The sequence below is a fragment of the Epinephelus moara genome, chromosome 23 (assembly GCF_006386435.1).
Source record: "Epinephelus moara isolate mb chromosome 23, YSFRI_EMoa_1.0, whole genome shotgun sequence".
NCBI classification, from domain to species: domain Eukaryota; kingdom Metazoa; phylum Chordata; class Actinopteri; order Perciformes; family Serranidae; genus Epinephelus; species Epinephelus moara.
The window spans coordinates 33680464-33702803 of NC_065528.1; positions in this window are offsets into that span (position 1 = coordinate 33680464).

The following is a 22340-nucleotide window of genomic DNA, read 5'->3' on the forward strand; positions in this document are numbered from 1 at the left end:
TTTCTAATTTTTTGGTATGACTAAGTCATGGTATGGTATGCTGTACATAGTCACGGAAACTGTCAGTGTGTCATTCTGTCAGTCAGTCATTCTGTCTGTCCCACGTTTTTCTACTCACTGACGTGGTCAATCTATGTGAAACTGCACATAGGTAGAAGGTGACAAAGCTACAGATGGTATGGACTAGTTATTGTTTATTTTAGTTCAGATTTCTGTTCTGGAAATTCATACAAAAAGTTCATATTTAATTAGTTAATGCTTTTTGTGCATATTGAAACATAAAGTTTCAGATAACTTGTAAAACCAATCAGCTGGAGAAGTTTCATATCTGTTAGTTAAGTGTTTTATATCTTTCAAGGGCATTTTTTCAAATTCAGTTTTTTCTCTGAATCATAAATCTGCACTTCAGTCAAACTTGCATTCACCAAACTGTCCAGTTTTATTCCTGTTTATATTCTGAAGGTTTGTTTGTAAATCATTCACAGTCTGAGTTATAGAATATTTTATTCCAATATTTTTAAGCTGTTGACTGTTTCTGATTTCTGGAGTGATAAAAACAGAAATCCTAAATTAACTCTGTAAAAACTTTTGACTTTAATATGACAACTGAATAAAACAAGAATACTGAAGCTGTTTTTATTCAGTGTTCAGATTTATGTTCTGGAAATGTGTGAAAATTTAATTTGATAATTCATCATTTGATATTTCAGAGAACTTGAAATACAAAAACAAAATGTTGCACCCAGTATGATCAAATGTTTGCCTTGTCACCCTTAAACAAACATGTTGTTGTGTTTAGTCAGAGCTGAACGCAGCACCTGATCCCCATCATCACCTGAGGGCCCTACCCACCTGCACACCTGTCCCCACTTCCCCTCGTCGGCCCTGCAGGTTATAAACCAGGTCGTCTGCAGAGCTCCTCAATTCAGACCTGTTTCAGTCTTTACAGCGTCTCTCACAATGAGTTTACATCCAGTTTATTAGAAACACCTGGCTGAGACTGAAACACTTGTGTTGATTCACCTGGACGATCTTTGTGCAGCGTGTGTGTGTGTGTGTGTGTGTGTGTGTGTGTGTGTGTGTGTGTGTGTGCTGCTGTGTTAGACACACCTGTCACTGTGTGGTTTCTTTAGTGCTACAGCTTTGTAAATGAAAGTAACCAAAGCTCTTTGGTTCAGGACGAATTGTGGTTCAACACTAACATGAAACAAGAGACAAGACGTGTCTCTGAGAGCTTCATGTTTACTGAACCTGCAGCTGAGTCTGAGAACAACCTGAGAAACTGTAGCATCAGTCATGTCGATGCTGTGACTGAATTAGAGAGCACACATACAATATAATATGATAAATACTAAGATATAACAGATCTGTGTGTTTGAATGTGCCTCTAATGCTTAAAGATATGAAACAGACACCAGGGTTGCCAAAACAAAGTAGTTTAGGTAGCTGCCCTCTTGGAAATATAAAATGAGAGGTCCAGGTGCATCCAGAGAGACGTTTGAAGAACTTTAAGATCTTTGAGAAAACTCTTTTCATGACCAGCAGCCATTTTATTTCACTTTGTTTCTCATGTTCCTGCTGACCGCCATTTTGTTTTGCTCTCTTTCATGCTACACTTTGTACACTGTACTGATGCATTCTCTGTGTGACAAAGGTGTGCTGCATATAACAGACCAGTGTACCTGTGTCTCAGTGTTGATCTTGAAGAAGGCCCAAAGGCTGAAACATCTTCAGAATAAGAGACATGCACATGAAGCCAGCGTGTGCGACACTTGTTTTCTACAATCAAGTAATGGCGTGTTTATTCTTAGCAATAGTTTTCACGGCGTGTCAAGAAGGAGACGCTTCAGAGAGAGCGAATAAACTGACCTGTGTCTGTGTCGCTGTGAGACGAGCCAAATGAACCAAACCTGGAGCTTTGATCACAAAATGAAGGACTGTCTTTATTTAGGAGCTGTGCCGCCTCGCTATCTTTAAATATGTTTTGTCACATTTAACAAATCTATTTATGAAGAAAGACACAAAGACATATTAAAGACATGTTAAAGACATAATAAAGACATATTAAAGACATGTTAAAGACATGTTAAAGACATATTAAAGACATAATAAAGACATGTTAAAGACATGTTAAAGACATGTTAAAGACATAATGAAGACATATTAAAGACATGTTAAAGACAATAAAGACATATTAAAGACATAATAAAGACATGTTAAAGACATATTAAAGACATGTTAAAGACATATTAAAGACATGTGAAAGACATGTTAAAGACATGTCAAAGACATATTAAAGACATGTTAAAGACATTAAAGACATGATAAAGACATATTAAAGACATGTTAAAGACATATTAAGGACATATTCAAGACATAATAAAGACATGTTAAAGACATAATAAAGACATGTTAAAGACATATTAAAGACATATTAAAGACATGTTAAAGACATAATAAAGACATCTTAAAGACATGTTAAAGACATGTTAAAGACATAATGAAGACATATTAAAGACATATTAAAGACATGTTAAAGACATAATAAAGACATATTAAAGACATGTTAAAGACATAATAAAGACATATTAAAGACATGTTAAAGACATATTAAAGACATAATGAAACTGAAAACACTGATGCCCTTCTCTGTTCGTGATGAATTAATGATAATGGAGTTTAGTTTGGATTAAAACCACAGAAGAAGAGTCATCTCTGCTGTTGTCTGTTTTAAGGCGCTCGGTGTGAAAGATCTCAACTTTATTGAGTTTAACATCTGGGCGTCACTACCCATAATGCACTGGCGACTGTCCCGCCTCGGCTTTTGTTGTCTGAATTATTAAAATCCTTCATTTATGTTTTATTTTGTTACCACGGCGACATAATTACAGACTTCAGGATGAATTATGGAGCAGAGTTTTACCTCCAGAGCTGCTGTAGAGCATTTAACACACACACACACACACACACACACACATTTCCTGCAGACTGGTCCTACCACAGGTCTTAACCCTGAAATTAAATGACTGACGTTGTGTGGTTTGTGTTTTGTCCCCAGAAGGAAGGTGAGTCCCCGCAGTGTGAGTGTGTGAACAGATTTATGTCCCCACGACATGAGTAATACAGCCATGTTCATCCTCTCATCCAGGGTGGGTCTCGTGGATGCAGCAGGCTGAGCTCCAGACATCCCTCTGCTCAGCGACACGCTCCAGCTCCTCCTGGAGGACCCCGAGGTGTTCCCATGATCCCTCCAGTGTGTTGTGGGTCTGCCCCGGGGCCTCCTACCAGCTGGACCAGGAGGATCCTGATCAGATGTTGAACCACCTCAACATGAAGGAGCAGCGGCTCTACTCCGAGCTCCCTCCAGATGTCTGACTCCTCCCCCTATCTCTAAGGCTGAGCCCAGACACCCTACAGAGGAAACTCATTTCAGACGCTTGTATCAGCGTAAGCATTAATAAATAAATAACAGTAATATATAAAATACCAATCAAATATATATTATAGACAAAATATTAATAAAATAATTTGAAAGATAAAATATAAATAAATATTTTAAATATAAAAGTATAGATGAATAATAAAAATATACGAATAAAATATCTGAATAAATTAAATATATAAATAAATAAGTAAATAAATAGTAATATATCAAATCTCAGTAAATAGATAATGAAATATATTAGAAATATTATTAAATACATTTAAAAAAAGGTGTAAAACAAATAAAAATAATAGATAAATTACAGTAATATATATAACATGGATTACATTTATATTTATGAATAAATAAAATAATATAGATTTAAAAGTACATCAGAAAATGAAGCCATCTTTCTTTTATTGTCTCTAAATGCAGCTCCTGAAAAAGTTCCATCTGATGAACTTGATGATTCTTGAAAGTTGTTTTAAATAAAGTGTTGATCAGCTGAACAAATAAATGTAACCAGTGAAAACAAAGTCATCAGTTCAGAGTTAAAATATTTCAGATCTTCATATCAAACAGCTTCAGGTTTTAATCTGTTTCCTCAGTGAATGAATGATCTTTATGATTAATAAGAGGATCAAACATCTTCCGCCTGACGCTGAGAACGTTTCCAAAAACCAGGCTTATATTTGGATTCAGTGACTCTCTGTGTGGAGATAATGTCTCCACAAAATATCATTTATTATCTTTGTGTGTCCCCCGATGCAGCGAGCGATGAGTCACGCTGCAGAGCCACAGGAACCAGTTTAAAGTGGAGACAAACCAACAGCCCTGATCTCCTCTCTTCTTCTTCTGTGGTGAACAAACGTTAACACGATTAATAACCATAAATATCCTTCCTTCAGTTTATGGTCGAACAAATCACTTCTCAGTCCTTTATGGAGCCTTTCCTCTTTAATGCACATTTCATGCTTTTTATTGGAGGCTGTGATTCTGTGGGCCTGCAGCCACACTCCTCTTCCTCCTCCTCCTCCTCCTCCTCCCAGTGCTCCCAGCACTCCCAGTGCTCCCAGGGCTGTGTTTTATATCCTGCTGGCCTCCTTCTCTTCCTTTGTGAACACATTAGAAAACAATCTATTTTCCCGCAGAGAGAGGGAGGTGCACCTCTATAAATAGAAAGTGGAGAATAAAGCCGGAGTGATTGTGAGGCTCCTGGGAGGAGGAGGAAGAGGAGAGGGGGGTGGGGGGATGATGATGGGGGAGGGGAGAGAGGAGAGGGAGGAAGAGGGAGGAGGACTGTAAATGTCTGTACAGTGCTGTATCAGCTCAGGACTGCACGAGGAATGAAACAGAAAAACAGATCTGAAGGACGGTGAGTCGGATCAGCTCCGAGCGAAGTGACAGGAGGAGAAGAAGAAGAAGGAGAAGAAGAGGAGGAGAAGACTTACGATATTCTCCATATCTTTTGCTTGTATTCAACATTTGATTTCTTCTTTCTTCCTCCAAAGTTTCCAGCCTGTTCACACCCCCAACTCTTCAAACACCTGCACTCTGTCAGTGATGTGGCGTCATACACAGGTGCAAAAACGCCACCAGACGGCAACACTTTGTAATGCTGCCAGACGGCATCAGTTTGTAACACCACGGCAACAACGTAATACAAAGAGCGAGAAAGTCCCTAGCCCGCTGTTCACTTCCTGTATGAATGTTGAGCCAAACCATGACGCTGTTTTATAAACCTAACCACGTGCTTTTGTTGCACAAGGAAATAAATGTAAAAACAAAGTGTTTTACCGACGTAACTTCATTTTGAAAAAGACTGTCTGCATCTAACGAGCAGAAACTGAACATGTCGTGTAAAAACAGAAGTTTATTTTGAAAAGACACAATGTATGACCATACGATATGAGCCTGATTACAGCCCAATGTGGTGTTGTACGGTGTCGGCTCGGATCGTGAATGACAATGCATGACAATCCAGTGTTTTATCCTGTGTAGTGTGTCATAGTTCACGACAACCGACGTCACGTCTGAGACGCCTCACGACGTCCCAACAGAGTGTAGCATGTTTGATTTTCTTTTGTCTTCCACGACTTCTCCCGTCACAGCCGTCACTTTGACCAATAGGAAGTTTAAGTTGAAAAGACACGATGTGTGTAACAAGTGTGAACTGACACGGCATTCCTGCCCTGACGCAGGAGGAGACCTAGAGTTTGATGTTTAGATCCACAGACAAAGATATTTCATGTGTTGGGACAAGAACACGTTTGACACTTGTGTTTTGTGTCAGAGGTCTGAGCGTCAGCACAGCGTGATCAGAGAGAGCGTTGTATTTCTGTATGTTCTGGTGTTTGTTGTGAAAAAATCAGGACAGATTGAAGTTTGTGGAGAGAAAAGAGAAGCTCAGCCATGTTTCATGTGTCGTGTTTGGACCTGATGTTACAAACCTTGAATCAGAGCTGAATAATGTCACATGTCAGAGTCATCGCTAACATGTGAACCATCCCCTCCAAGAATCACCTCCATAACATGGTGGACGGGTTTCTGTGTCCCTGTGATCCTGGAGCTGATCCTGGTGTTGTTCGGGCCTCCTGAGGCAAGGTGGTCCAATATGAAGGAGAGGAAGACCTCGATGCCCAGTATGGGGACACCTGGGCCCCCCTCTGGAGCCGGACCTGGGGGGAGCTCACCAGTGAGTGTTGGGTGGTTGGGCTTTGAGCCATGGGGCCCGGTCAGGCTCAGCCCGAGTGAATGACATGGAGCCGCTGACTGTAGGGACTGGCATCGAGGCCAGGTACATTGTGTGCCAGGTGGCAGACAGGGCATAGATCTCATGTGGTGTGAGAACACCTGGGGATCGTCCAGGAGGAGCTGGTTGGTGTTTGATGGGTTGGTGGGACACTTTCCAGAGAAGGACTGCTGTCGATGAGGAGTGGAAGTGTGACTGGTTTGTTTGAGTGAGCTCATCGTCCTCATGTCACAGTGATGAGATCTGCAGAGGGTGTTTGAACAAGCTACCAGTCTGCAAAATGAAAACAGAGAGGAAAAAATATCTGTATACATGTTTTCACAGCTGAAACGTATGTGTTCATCTCCACTAAAGAGGTTCAGGTGTGGACCAACATGTGGAGCCTCAGTCAGCTAACAAGAGGTTAATAATGATGCAGTTTGGAGACAGTAAATTAAAGCTGATGAAACCTGAGTGTTAAACTCTTAATAAATAATTCCTGACTGGTGTTTTGAGGCGAGTTAACCAGTGTGTGTCTGTGTCTCTGTTCCCTCTGCAGTCTGAATGTATCTCATATATTTCATATAAACTTGTGTCTGTGCTCAGACTGTGTTTGTTGCACGTCCAAGGTTTCTCATCTCAGAGGCTTTTTACTGATTGAAGTTTCCACTCAAGGACACAAACACACACAGAAACCTTGGACTTGAAAAGATGCTCCGGCTTCAGAGAGAAGCTCCGTCCTGAAATAGAAAAACACTAAACAGGATCCAGCAGCAGCTCCGAGAAGGTTTTGTCATCTATGATTCAACTCTGAACAAATTAAAATTCTTTGCTTCTAATTAAAGACTGAACACGTCTCTCACATCCCAAATATTAACAAACACTCTGACAGGAAACGCACATGATGTTTAAGATCCTGTGTGCATGAGAGACGTGACTGTGCGCACGCAGGGTTAATTAACTGTTTCACTATGGATTGGATTCTTAATGATCTTTAATCAGTAGCAGATCAGGTGGGAACGGCTCCTCCATGTTTAGGACATGATTTCATGCTCCTCAGTGACCCCTGTGTTACATCTCTGCAGAGTACGAGGCCAAACAGAAGGTCTGCAATCTGGAATGTCGACTGTAGTTCCCCGACAGGTCTTCATCATGGATCGAGGACTTGGAAACATAGAAAACTCCCTGGATGAGTCGAACGTTAAAAATACGTCAGAAGACAATTAGTCCAGTGTTCGATGGTGCACCTATGATTCAGAACTTCTTCCTGACAGAGGAGGTCAAAGATTTGAATCCTGCATAAGAAAAGGTCAAACATCCTGTATGTCACACATGAACGTGTCATGTGAAGTGTTCAGTCTTCACAGGACAAACACGACCTGCAGCAGGAGGATTTCTTCACACACCTCCAACATCATTTTAATCAGCAGACTTGTTCTGAAGTGTGAAAAGTCTTTGTTGACCAGACCCCATGGTGATGTCATCTGCTCCAGGAGGGGAGGGAAGTCTAGATGATGGTGATGATGAGATGAAGATGGAGCTGAGGATCTGGATATGCAGAGCAGAGGGTTTTGATGAGCTCTGGATCAGGTGACTGGAGGTGAACGAGGTGGAGGAGGTAACAATGATGAAGGACAGCTGACAGCAGCAGAGAGGAGAACAGGTTTAGAGTCTGGCAGCAGCAACGTGAACGGCTGAAGGAAAAGGTGCCAAAGTTTGATTTGCTAACCAAAGCAGACTGACTTGATTTCTTTCCAAAACATGGGAAGAAGGCAATGAGTGACGAAGGAAGAGATTACTCAGAAAATTAACAAGAAATTGGGGAAAAAAGGGAAAATTAAAATCAAGAAAATTAGTTAGAAAAATAAATTAATTAATTTTTTTTTTTAAATTTTAAATGGAAATTACCTGGATGTTTAAAAATCATAATAATAATTATTATTATTATTATGATTATAATAATAAAAAAATATAGTTTTCCCTAGTTTGTTTTTTTAAATAATTTAATAATAATAATAATAAATTCAATGTTTTTGTAATTTGTGGGACCTTTCTTACTAAGTTGCTTGTTGCCTTTTTCCGATGTTATTTAAAGAAATGGCACCAATTTGCTCCTCAGGCTTCAAAGGTTTGAATCCTTGTGAAAGGCGTCTGAAAGCAGCAGTGATGTTGCTCCAGGTTTCAGAGGGTTAAGAGGGAGAGGGAACACCTTTAATCAGCTGATAGGAGGAAGTGAAACAGAGAGAGAACTGTGAATGGATGAAGCACAAAGAATGTCTTCCTGACTGAAGTGACGCTGAGCTTCATTTGAATCAGACCTGCAGACTGATCAGCAGCAGACTCTGAGTTAGCCAAACTCCTGCAGTCAGCCTGCAGCTCAGCATCTCTGGATGGTGTCAAACTCTCCTCTGTGCTACAAATATAAATATAAAACAGCTTGTATATTAAAGGAAAGTGAGAAGAAGAAGAAGCAGGAATCTGTCTCTGTGAGGAGGCCTGGGGGGATGTCTGCAGTTTGCAGTGGTCCTCAGCTTCCTCCACGGACTGCAGAGAACACTGCTGGAAGAATATGATGAGATATATTCAGACCTCACACCTGAAAAAACACAAAATATCAGTCTGTCATGTTGGAGACGACATGGCTCAGTGGAAGCAAACCATTGTCAGATATTCTGAGACTGTCCCAAACTGGACATCCAGGAAACCTTAAAGGGATAGTGCAGCCAAAAATGAAAATTCAGCCATTATCTACTCACCCATATGCCGAGGGAGGCTCAGGTGAAGTTTTAGAGTCCTCACATCACTTGCAGAGATCCAAGGGGAGAGGAGGTAGCAACACAACTCCACCTAATGGAGGCTGACGGCGCCCCAGATTCAAACGTCCAAAAACACATAATTGAAACCACAAAATATCTCCATACTGCTCTGCTTTTTTTTTTTTTTAACTACAGCAATGAGGAGAAATATATTCACAGTAAAAGACAAACTCTCTTCAGTCTCTTTTTTTGTCTTTCTTATTTGTTACAAACACAAATAAATCAAAACTACAACAGAGAAACAAAAGCAGTGATTGATGATGAAATATAAATATGCTGATGGACGCTGCAGTCGTCAGAGTGTCGCTGAGTTTGGATCATTAAAGCTCAGTGTAAAGTTTCTCTGTCCCGACCCGACAGATCTGTTTGTTTCCTGCAGCTCAGCGACACTCTGCATCAAATTAAAAACCTCAGCAGGGATTGGATCATGATTTCAATCCCAGCATGCATCAGTGACAGGAAGCAGCCCAGAACTGGCAGGTCGGAGTGACAGGTGGACCACTGCAGGTGGACCACTGCAGGTGGACCACTGCAGGTGGAGCCCGGGCCAGAAGACAGGACAATAGAGGGAGCAACCAGTCTGTCTGTCTCTCTGCAGCGTCTTGTATTTTGCACCACGGCTACCTGAGCTATGACATCATCATATGAAACTGCACTCTGCTTCAAACATCATCATCATCATCATCACTTACTGCATTTCAGGTGAACGTCACTTGCTCTGTGTCGTGGCAGATTTCATGAAGGACACTGCCTCCATATATTCTCACTTCCTGCTCCTCTCGTGTGTTCACTGAAAATCAAAGTGACGACTTTAATGACAGAAGAAAGTTTCAGAGTCGTTGTGTTAATGTGACACACACACACACACACACACACACACACACACACGACACACACACACGACACAACATGAAGTTGTATTTATTTATAAGCGTGACAACTTAAGACCAAACACACAGACCTGGTGTGTGAAGGATTTCATGAAGCTGCAGCAGGTTGCGTCAGTGTTTCTGCAGCCGACAGTTTATCTCAGAGTGTCACACACTGTTAGAGTCCAGATGATCCTCTGTCCACTGACATGATGCTCTGACATCACTACAGTCATGCTCAGATATTAATATATGACATTAAGCAGCAGGCTGCAGATGAGCTCACTGAGTCAGTGAGTCTCAGTGCAGGCTGTGCTCCTGGACACACAGCAGCTCAATCAACACATCACAGCACATTTTAAATCTCTGTTTGGATGCATGAAGATTTCTAAGAGTCTGTTCTCACCCCCAACTCCTCAAATACCACCGACACACACCGACACACACCGACACACAGAGGCAGCCTTTGTGTTGATGTGATACACATCAGGCAGCAGCAGTTTCTGATGCTGGCAACAACCAGAGTCATCAAATAACAGTGTGTGAAGAGAGTCTGTGTAGTGAGGGAGGTGTGGAGGTGGAGGGATCAAACACACTCCAGACTTTCACCTGAGAGCACGCTGCTCACTTCCTGTGTGTGACCAAAAGTCAGTCGAGTCTGTGCAGCATGCTACAGTAGTGACATCATCACGTGATGTCATATTATGTTAGTACAAACTATATTTGAAGCCAAAATGTGTTTTGTTAACCTCTCTAACTCCACCAGGATGCCGACATCCTCGCTCCCCCCCTCCTCTGTTAAATGGTATCTCCCAGACGCACTACGTCATCAAACCATGTGATGTTTGGTATCACCGGATTCAGGAAGCTCTCGACTTTTCAAAAATAACATTGTTTTTCTTTTATTTATTATGTATTTCACACCAGAGCAGCCTAAACACACAAAGTCCAAAATCATGATGAGTGGTGACAAGTCATGTCATGCCGTTTTTCGACGGGAAAAGTTAAAGGATTACTCGCGATCTTATGTGGAGCTGTTAGCGGGGACTTAGCTGTTTTATAAAAGGTAAGAGTCTCACTCCTACCACTATTTTTGGCTGAGATATACCGTCTAGAAAGTGGGATCATAACTTTCACGTTTCATATGGCTTTATTTGGTGATATTTTATGGTGTTTCTGTGTCATAAACAACATCAGCTATCATAATCACACCTGATTTCAATAAGGTACAATGTTTGAAGCTGGCTGAGTGTTGTTTGATCACTGATAGTACTGTTTTGAAGCAGAGTGACCCACTTGTCATTTGGAGCTCCGCCTGGATCTGTTCATGGTAAAAACACTGTAGAATGGTCATACTTTGAGCAGTCTTCTTCAAATTTGAAACAAGTGTTCATTGATAGTGTGCCTACAGCCCCACAGTGTCATTTACCTGCTCAGATGAAGCCACCGACAGTTAGTTACCTGCATTGTACATTTATTTTGAAAGAGACTGTCTGTGTCACTGAGCAGAATCTGTACATTTCCTTTGACATGAAAGTTTATTTTGAAAAGACACAGCACATGTAACAGGTGTAAATTTGTACGGTGTCCCTAAATGTCCAAAATTAACCCAGGGTCTCATATTTGACGACAGGAGAACATCAGAGCATTAGATAAGTTATAAACACTTCACTTCTTCACACTGACTCCTCTCATGGATGGAAATGTTCCCACTGTGACCCTTCAGGGCCTCCGTAGTTGCTAATGTACCAGCTGATAAAGAGACTAATGTGTGTGAACGAGTGTAAAATCCTGCTCGATCAGATTTCGTGAAGCTTCAGGGGAGAAAACTTTAAAACGACTTTAACAACCCTGAATAATCTTCTTCATCATTAATGGTCATTATTTAACTCAAATAAAGTTTCTGTGACTTCTCTGCGCTCTCACTGAGTGTTTCCTGCAGCTGCAGGCCGCGGTGCGTTTGAGGTCTGTCAGACGTGTTTACTGAGGGCGTGGTAAACTTTAATCCTCTGTGAGGACGATGAATGTGAATCAGGCGTCTGGCTGCGTCCTCTCAGCTGATGGATGACGAGTCAGATGAAGGATCAACCTGTCAGCTGTGTTTGTGTCTGCAGACGGACGACGAGACGCCGACGCCGTCTGAAACCGTGATGAGGACACAGAGACACAGGTCTGCTGGTGGACACTGGCTCAAACACTGTGCTGACAACATCCAAGTAAGAAAAGAACAGTCATTCATCTGCTGCCTTCACTCTCCTCCTTCATGTCTGCACAAATCATGTGACCTTACGAGACTGACATCACAACAGGATCCAGCTCTGATTGGCTCCAGTGACAGAAACAGATCTCCACATCTCACACAGTGAACACAGTCACATGACCAAACACTGACAGCAGACACTCATGATGTTTCTGACATGAGAACAGTTTAACGCTTTGATTTTGAGTGTACTGTCCCTTTAAGAGTCCGACCTGTGTGGGGGCGCTGCAGTTTATTAATGATCATCTCTCTTCACCTCCATCATGACCAACCTGCTGTCTCACCTGTAACCTGATCCTCTGTGTGTGTGTGTGTGTGTGTGTGTGTAATGACTTATCGACTGTGTGCTGCAGCAGTAATGAAGCGCTGCTAGCTGCAGGTTATTGAGCTGAGCAGACAGGTGAGTCACAGGTGAGTCACAGGTGATCCACCAGAGGAGCAGCACTGATCCCTGATCAGGTGATCAGCTGATTGATCCGGGTCTTATTGGACCAATCAGTTTATACAACAAGTCGTCCAATGTTAAAGCAACATATTGTCATGTATGATATCCTTCGTATTAGAGGCGCATGAATGAAGCTGCGTCCTCAACGCACAGTTACATAATTCATGTAAAGTTAAAGGATAAAAGCACAGCGTCGCCAACTGATGTGTTTTATCTTCAGCGACACACACACACACACACACACACACACACACGTGGTCACGTTTAGGAAGTTATTCACTGTATGAACTGGTTGATTTATTTCTTCACCTCCTTCAGTCTGAACACTTCCACATCCACAGTTTTATATTCTGCTTCACCTCTAAAGACGAGCTGTTCAATCCGCTCTCACACATTATGATCTGTGTTTGTGTCCTGGTTCACTGAGTGTTTGACTCTATAGTAACACATCAGCCTGTACAGCCTCCCACAGACTGTGAGATGTTAACAGTCCTCTTAGTTTAGTGCAGCTACACTGTGCCACATGGATCTAATTAACTTGGTACAACATCCAATTTGATGTCTGCAGACCGTACGATGACAGCACCTACTGAATCACAGGCTGTGATGTAACAGCTTCACATCCTTAGTGATGCTGACATCACAGAATGACAATGTCCAAAAAGCACCAAAAATGTCTGAAAAAAAGTAAAAAAAAAAGTTTGAAAAAAAAATTTAAAGAAAAAAGGAAAAAAAAAAAAAGTTTGAAAAAATGTCAAAAAAAAGTTTGAAAAAAATGTAAAAAGAAAAGTTTGAAAATAATGTCAGAAATTTTTTTGAAAAAAAAAAAGTCAAAAAAAGGTTTTGAAAAAAAAAATCAAAAAAAGTTTTTGAAAAAAAAAGAGTCAAAAAACAAAGTTTGAAAAAAAGTCAAAAAAAGTTGGAAAAAAAAGTCCATAAAAAAGTTTGAAAAACAGTGAAAAAAAGTCAAGCTTTTAAAAAAAAGTCAAAAAAAGTTTGAAAAAAATGTCAGTTTTGAAAAAAAAAGTTAAAAAAAAAAATTTGAAGTTAGAAAAAAAAGTCCATAAGAAAGTTTGAAAAAAAAGTGAAAAAAAATGTCAAGAAAAAGTTTTAAAAAAGTCCATTTAAAAATTTGGGGAAAAAAAGTGAAAAAAATGTCAACAAAAGTTTGAAAAAAATGTCAAAAAAAGTTTGAAAAAAAAGTGAAAGAAAATGTCAAGGTTTTTTTTTTTTAATGTCAAAAAAATGAAAAAAATGTCCAAAAAATAAGTTTGAAAAAAATGTTCACAAATATAATATAAATAAATAAATATTATATAAATATAAATAAAATGTCCAAAAATAACAGAAAGCCACCACTAAACTGAGAAATATGTTGTTGAGTCAGAAGAACAGAGACCTCATCTTCCAGCTGTCTCTGTGATCTCTGCTCTTTGAGCAATTATCTATAAGAATGTACAAACGTCTTTAGATGTCTTATTTTGATCCACCAACAGTCACAAAAGACGAACAAAGATCTGACACATCAGAGATGGATGGTTAATTAAAAACTGACTCAGGCAACTAACTGATTTAACATCTGGCAGTTAAACATCTTAATGAACTTAAACATGCAGAAAAATGACAGTTAATTATGAATAACTGGACCAAAGACTGTACGAGACGTATTAGTCTTACGGCAGAAACACATGGGGCACATGTTTCTTACCTGCTGCACTGACTCTATCTCTGCTGTGTGTTGCTGCAGCTTCACTGTGTGTGTTGTGATAATGCAGCTGGTTGTGGAGGGTTTGGAGGTGAATGGTACAGTCACTGGTGCTAATGTGATGAACTGGATGTGGCTGTGTGTGCAGACATGGCGTCTGTGGTCAGTGAAGCAGCTTCAGTTGATTGTTGTGGTCCTACAGCACTTTACTGTGAGCGGGCTGCAGCAGACGTGTTGGGCCGTGACCGTGCTCCATGTGTTTGTCCATTTAAACTCAAACAAAAAAACAAATGTCTTTGGACTGTGGGAGGAAGCTGGAGCACCCGGCCACCAGATTCAAACCCAGAACCCTCTGACTATGAGCCAACAGCGCTAACCAGTGCGCCACACATTAGCATCATTTAGATTAATATCATATTTCAAACAGACACACGTCACTTAAAGAGACTGCAGTGTTGAGTCGCTGCAGACGGACGCTGTGAATGAACGTCCTCTGACAGACAGACTGACACAACCTGAGCTGCATCAACAAACTAATGTTTACCTTCCACAGCTCTACACTCTTTTCTCTGTCGGGGCAAATCCCAAATTTGTGAAATTAAATTTGGGGATTAGAGGAGGAAATAGGATTATGATGTTATTTCACAGATAGAGAAATCCTCCGTCTGACTGTCACTCAGAGCCCAGAGACAAAATACAAAGCGACAGAGAAGAGGAAGTCAGCTGAGACTGAGCTGAGAGGGAAACAACAGAGGAAGAAGACGATGAGAGCGAACACATCAAACAGGAAGTGAGCATGCACAGAATCACTGATGTCTGTTTACTCTGCTTTTATTCTGAAGGTGAAAAGTTTTGTTGTTGGTCGACTTTGAAGGAGTTCAAAATCTCTCAGGTCACCGACTGAGGGAAACAGACGAAGCTCTGAACTCCTGACGCCAGAAGTCAACACGTGTGAACACGTTCAAATAAATCGTGAGGACGTTTCACTCGGTGAGGATCACGTGAACAAGACAGGAACATCTTTTGTTTCACAACATGATCACAGACGAGACAAAGAGGATCCATCACCTGAGCTGACACGACCTCACGCACGCAAATAACAATCTGACACCAACAGCATAATAACTTGTGTCCAAAACCATCTCGTTCACACACTCATGCAAACAAAATATCATCTGTGCGAACATGACGTTAAGATGTGTGAAGGAGATAATCACCCCTAAAAATAAAATCCATCCTTTGCCAAGCTCAGACATTATTCTGTGAACACAAGCTTTTATCTTGCAGGGAAAAGATGAGCCAATAAAATAACTGCAAAACATTCTGTGAGTGATCAAAACTTTTTTATCCTCGTGAACAAAATCTTGTTTTGTGTTAACGTTACATTAACCTGTGAGAGCTGAACTCGCAGCAACTTCCCTCCAGCATGGAGGCAAAGTGGAGCTCATGGAAACAAAATAATATCTTACCTGAAAAAGGTCTTGACTTGTGACAAATTGATCCATAACTGGCACAACTGAGATATTTTCCTGCACACTAAAGTTTATTATTTTCGGCAACATAATTATTAAACACAATAACTTCAACTATGCACTCGGTCAGGTGACTGACATGCTGACTCAACAGGATGACTTGTGTGTGATCATGTCTGTCATGAAAATTATTCGTCAGCAATGTTCCCAAAACAAACACAAGGCGATGACGAGCTAAAAATAGATGTAGATGATAAAAACTATGTTTTATTCTCGGTGTCGAGACGGAGAGGACTAAAATGTTAGTAGTCGACATTTAAACTGATGCAAGAGGAGAACTGAATGAATTATTTGATGAGATGTAGTGACAAATGTTTTTTCAGTTATCTTCTAATGCTGTACGACCACGATGACAGTGGAGCAGCTCTGGGCTGTAAACTCCAGTAAATAGTCTGCACCAGGATATTTGGGTTGGTGCGAGTTGTGAGCTGTAATTCAGCAGTGAATAATCAGCCTCGTGTGTCTGACTGTGGATGGTGGAGCTGCTGGATGGATTGGTGGAGTTTGGCTGTTAGCTGTTAGCAGTTAGCACCTAACAGCAGCAGAACTAGCAGCCACTGGCCACGGGACAACGTCCAGTTTTATCACTGACTCTGTGTGAGGACAGAGTGTCATGGATTTTCATCGACTAAAACTCTGAAGGATGAAAAATGACTGAAATGTGAGTAAAACTAAAACATTTTCATCCAAACACTGAGATGAATCTAAATGAACACTGGAATAAACTCTTCATACAAACATGACATGACATTAACTCGTGCGAGCAAGACACTGACTTGTGTCAACTTTCCTCCGACATGCAGAAATATATATTGTGCAAACAAGATAAAACACAATCATCATTTGTGGAAACTAAACTAAGATTTAATCATGTGCACAAAAGTTTTATCTTTGAGGAACAAGATGAGCAAACACAGCTACGTTAAAACTTTCAACAACTGAACAACTTTTGCACACGTTCATTCATCTCACTATAACACCTTCATTCAGGGGTTCTCCTGGAAATAAACACCGCAGCAGTCACATGGAAAGAGTCCTCTGTAGGTCTACGCCTCCATCATCATCCTTCCATCATCATCCCTCCATCATCATCCTTCCATCATCATCCCTCCATCATCATCCCTCCATCATCATCCTTCCATCATCATCCTTCCATCATCATCCCTCCATCATCATTCCTCTGTCTGTGACAGCCGTCCATCACTCTGCATCTCAACGCTCATCAAACCGTCATTCCACCGTTCAGAGGAGAAGTACCGCTGTAAATCTCCTCACAAACACACTGTAAACCCTCCTCCTCCTCCTCCTCCTCCTCCTCCTCCTGCACTCCTGATGGAGGCTTTTAGTTTCCCCGTCAGGACAGGAAGCATCAGAGAGAGTCCTGATCCCTGAGAGTCTGTGAGAGCTTCAGTGTGTGTGTGAGCCATCTTTATTCTCAGAATCCTTCTCTTCTTTCTTTAATTCTTTTCGCTGCTGCCGTACAAATGTTTTAATGTCTCAACGTTTCTGCTGAAAGACAGAAGATAAAATAAAAGGTGAGTTTCAGACTTGATGACAGAGCTGAAACAAACTGCAGTGAATTATTATAATTCTGAATATGAACAATAAACAAGAGCTTCTTGTTTCTGGGCAAACTGGAACACTGTGCCTTTAACAAGATCAGATGTATTGATCGATCAGCTGTTGATTTATTGTGAGTTTGTGTGGAGTCTGTTAAAAGCTTCTTTACTGACTCTTAAACTTTGACCTTTGACATCTGGGATTGATCAACAGAAGAAGAAGAAGAAGAAGAAGAAGAAGAAGAAGACGACAGAAGCTGCTGATGGCGAGCTCGTCGACTAACACTCAGACAGTGGGCCGTCACATCAAACTGGTCTCGTCTCAGATCTTCAGTCTGAACTGGACTTTAGAGAAATGTTTCCTCTTCTGTGGAGTGTTTCTGTGTTCTCCTTCACAACCTGTGAACTGTGGCTCATTATGACCTTCTGACCTGAGCCCTGACGACCACACAGAGGTTTCATATGATTTGAAAAAGGTTCATATCGACTGTGTTGATGCTCACAGACTGAACAGAGATAGTTTGAGACTGAGCCGTCATCCTTCACCTCTGATGTTCTTCTCATCCTTCTCACCTGGTGACCTCCACCTGCCGACTCACCTGCCTCTCGTCACCTCGTCAGTGCTGCAGGATAAAAGCAGCTCATGTTTATCTGCTCGCTGTGAAATGATCCTCTCACTTTGTGTCTCCTTCATCTCAACGTTGAGTCTTTGTCCTTGGACCTGCCTGTGTGTGTGTGTGTGTGTGTGTGTCTGACTTCAGAAGATGTTTAAAGATGTTTTAATGTCAGATCACTGATGTGTCGTGAAGAACAAGTTGATGAGCCTCAGAATCACAGACACAGACACACGGGAGGTTTTTACATGTAGAAATCTTCCAACACGTCACTTTGAGAATAAAGTCACAGACTCAGAAATAAAAAGAAAATAAACTTTAATAAAAGTTTAGTTGAAGTGAAACAAGAAAATAAATCAGCTGAAATGTGACGTCTCTTTAAACCAATCAGCTGAAGAAGAAACTGAATTCTCAGCTCTGATAAAGCGATGATGATGATGATCGTGAGACGTCTTCATCAGAGGTGTGAAGACGACTTCATTAACGTTCAGCAGCTTCACAGCTTCTACTCTAAATATAGAGGAGAAGAAGACAATGATGAAGAGGAGGAGGAAGCCGTCGCCTCCACCAGTCAGAGGAACATATTTATCCTGTGATCCTGTTTCAGACACACACACACACACACACACACACACACACACACACACACTTAGAGCAGCAGTGTGTGTGTGTGTGTGTGTGTGTGTGTGTGTGTGTGTGTGAGAGAGTGTTTCCTCGTCCCACGTCTCCTCCTGTGTTCCCACAATCCTTTGTTGTAGCTGACAGATGGTGATAATCAGTATTGTCCCCGAGAGACGTGAGGACATCCCGTTTATTATCGAACAACGCACACACACGCAAATACACACAAATGCACAAAACACATCAACACACACTGAGATGGGCCTACGCAAGATACACACAGCAAAAAAACAGAAAAACACACAATGACGCACACACACACACACACACACACACACACACACACACACACGTCAACCATAAACACACACACACACACACACACACACGACAGTGCATACACCAACTCAAGCTCGTAGCCTACCTTTAGATAGATAATGATGGCAGAGAGAGCCAAATGGTCAAAAGTGTGGCTTTACAAGAGTTGATGCAGACACTGTGCGTTGTCACAAGTGTGACAAATGTTTNATCAGGTCACATCAGGTCACATCAGGTCATATCAGGTCACATCAGGTCACATCAGGTCATATCAGGTCACATCAGGTCACATCAGGTCACATCAGGTCACATCAGATCACATCAGGTCAGGGAAAGTTCAGCTGATAGTACCCAGGTGTGGTGACACAATCACAGCTGGACAAGCCGTCTGTGTCTTTGTAAAGAATGACCACTTTTCACGGCATCGTCCTCGCTACAAGCACAGCGACAGGTCACTGAAAATCACCCACGTTTAGTGACTATAAAGCTGCTGGAAATACAGCAATGTCTCAGTCAAAAACAACAGTTCTTGCTCCACTAACTCTGCTGGAAATGCAGTGATGTCGAGAGAAAAACACTTTTGTGGCTCTTTTCCTGCTGGAAAAATATTGATGGGCTGTTAAAAAACACTCTCATTTAGTGGCTAAAAAAGCTGCTGAAAACGCAGTGATGTTTCACTAAAAACAGCTGCTCTTTCGTGGCACTATCCCGGCAGGAAAAACATCCACAGTTGGTGGCTATAAAGCCAGTAAAGAAACAACCATTTTTCATGGCTCTATCACGACAGGACAGGAAGAGATGTCTTGATGACAGAACAACTGCTTTGTGTGCCACTAACTCTGCTGGAAAAACACTGATGGGTGAATCTGCTGCAAATGCACTGATGTGTCAGTAACAAAGACCTTTCATGGCTTTATACCTTTTGGAAATGCAGCAAAATGCACCAAGTGTATGTTCTTAGTGACCTGTAGCTGTTTTTCCAGTGGGTGTTTAGGCACCAATAATGGCTGTTATTTGGGACCCCATTCCTCTTTTTCCGGCAGGTGTTTAGGCACTGCGTGTGCATGTCTTCAGAGACCTGTCACTGTTTCTCCAGCGGGTATTTAAGCACCAAGTGTGCATGGATTTAGTGACCTTTTGCTGTTTTTCCAGCAGATATTTAGGCATCAAGCCTACACATTTTGCAGCAATGTCTCTTTAAAGCCCACCACTACATGGCACTCCACCTGCTGGATAAAATCATCTTTGGGTTGCTTAAAAGACTCATGTTTGATAGCTTAAAATCAACTGCAAATTTAGCAGTGTCTCTGTACAAAAACAAAAACTGCTTTTTATGGCTCTATAGCGTTTGAAAACATGATAATGTTTCTGTAAAATCACAGCTGCTTTTTATGGCGCTTTCTCTGCTGGAAAAATATTAATGGGTCACTAAAAACCACTCACATTTAGTGGCCAAAATAGCTGCTGGAAATGCAGCGCTATTGTGGTAAGGAAAAACGGCCGCTTTTTGTGGCACTGTGGCTGAAAAACACTGAGAGGTCACCAAAACACATCCATGTTTAGTGGCTAATAAGCTGCTGGAAACACAGTGATGCCTCTGTAAAAAAAACCAACTGCTTTAATGGCAGTTTTCCCGCTGGAAAGACATTGATGTAGTGCTAAAAAACACCAAGTGTAGAGGCTAAAAATCCTCTGGCGCTATTGTGGTAAAACAAAAAAACAACAGCTGCTTTTTGTGGCACTTCACCCGGCTGAAAAACAGCAACAGATCACTAAAAAACAGTTGGTGGCCAAAAAGCCACAAGAATTTAACAAGAATTTTTTTCCTTCTCCTGCTGGAGAAACAAAAATGGGCCACTACAAAGCCTCCAAGCTGCACGTGCACATGCACCAACGTTCAGCTTCTTGTGGCTCTATACCCGCTGGACAAAAACCTACAGGTTGGTTAAAAAACACTCATGCATAGTAGCTAAAAGCTGCTGGAAATACAGCTCACTCTTTGAGGCACTTTACCTTCTAGAAAAACATGATAGGTTGCTAAAAAACACTGACGTTGAGTGGCTAAAAATCCGTTGGAAATGCAGTAATGTCTCGGTAAAGAATAAGCACTACATGACCTGCTGGAAAATCACCTACGGGTTGGTGAAAAACACTTGTGTGTGGAGGCTAAAAACAACCATTTTTCACGGCTCTATACCTTTTTGGAAACGTGGTGACGTCTGCTGCACTTTGTGTGCTGGAGAAACACCAATAGGTTGCTAGAAAACACTCCTGTTTGGTTTCTACAAAGCTGCCGGAAAAGCAGTGATGATGTCGGTGGACGAGACAACATACAATGGAATCAATATGTGTCCTGTGGTTCGTCTGTCTCCCTGTCAGTGGAGGACTGACAGGAACATGTGTCCACAGTAGTAGAAGAAGAAGAAGAAGCACCACAGTGATCAGATGACGTCTTTACTGAGACCAGAGTTGTGACGGTCGTCACATTAAAGCTCTGTGATGGTCTGATGTAGAGTTCATATAAGCTGAGCCTGACGTCTCCATCAGTCACCTCCCGCTCCACAACGTGTCGACCTGTTTGAACGCTGCTGATGTGAGAGCAGCTGACTGAGATACCATCAGCTGTGAAACACGTCCGAGCGCTGCACTTCATTTCCTCTGCCTCCTTATCAGCTGATCCTGCGACTGCAGTCAAGTGATCACACAGATCCTCGCAGCTGATTATCGGCTTGCTCTGCACTTCATCCAGCTGAAATATTAAATAGATGTATCTGTGAAATAACTGCAGTCTGAATCTGCTGCAGGAGAAAATATCCCTGCGTGATCCTCTCATTTCATTACTTCCACGTTCGTCCCTTTTTCCCTCACGTCTGCCGCAGTGTGTTTGGCTTCCTGTAGACTCCTGGAGCTCGCTGCTGATTGAGCCTTCAGGTAAACTGGCGGGGTCCGCCACGCCGTGTCCTCCGCCAGGGTGTGACCCATCATCCTCAGCAGCAGCAGGTGGATCTGTGTCAGCAGGACGACTCACAGTAAACTCTGATCTATGAGTCAGGTCACTGTTTGAGCTTTGGGGAGCTTCACAAGTTATTTCAAAGCAAGCGTGAAGAAAACTGAAGAAGATAATGTTTATATTAAAAGACAGAAGAAACTAAATATGTCAGAAACAGCACAGCGGCCATCTTGTCTGCTCATGAAAGGACCAGTCAGTGATGAGCTGTGTTTAAAGAACAGTTCAGTCTCTGAAGGAAATGTTAAATCACACATACGTTACATTTGTTCATTTTCTACGTGTCAAATCACCATTTCTAGAGTGACGTGTCTGAGCTGACTCACTGGTTTACACTGTGTATTTAGGCACCAAGTGTGTGTGCCTGTTTTCAGCAACCTGTCCCTGGTTTTCCTGCAAACATTTAGGCACCAAGTGTATTCTTAGCAACCTGTAGCTG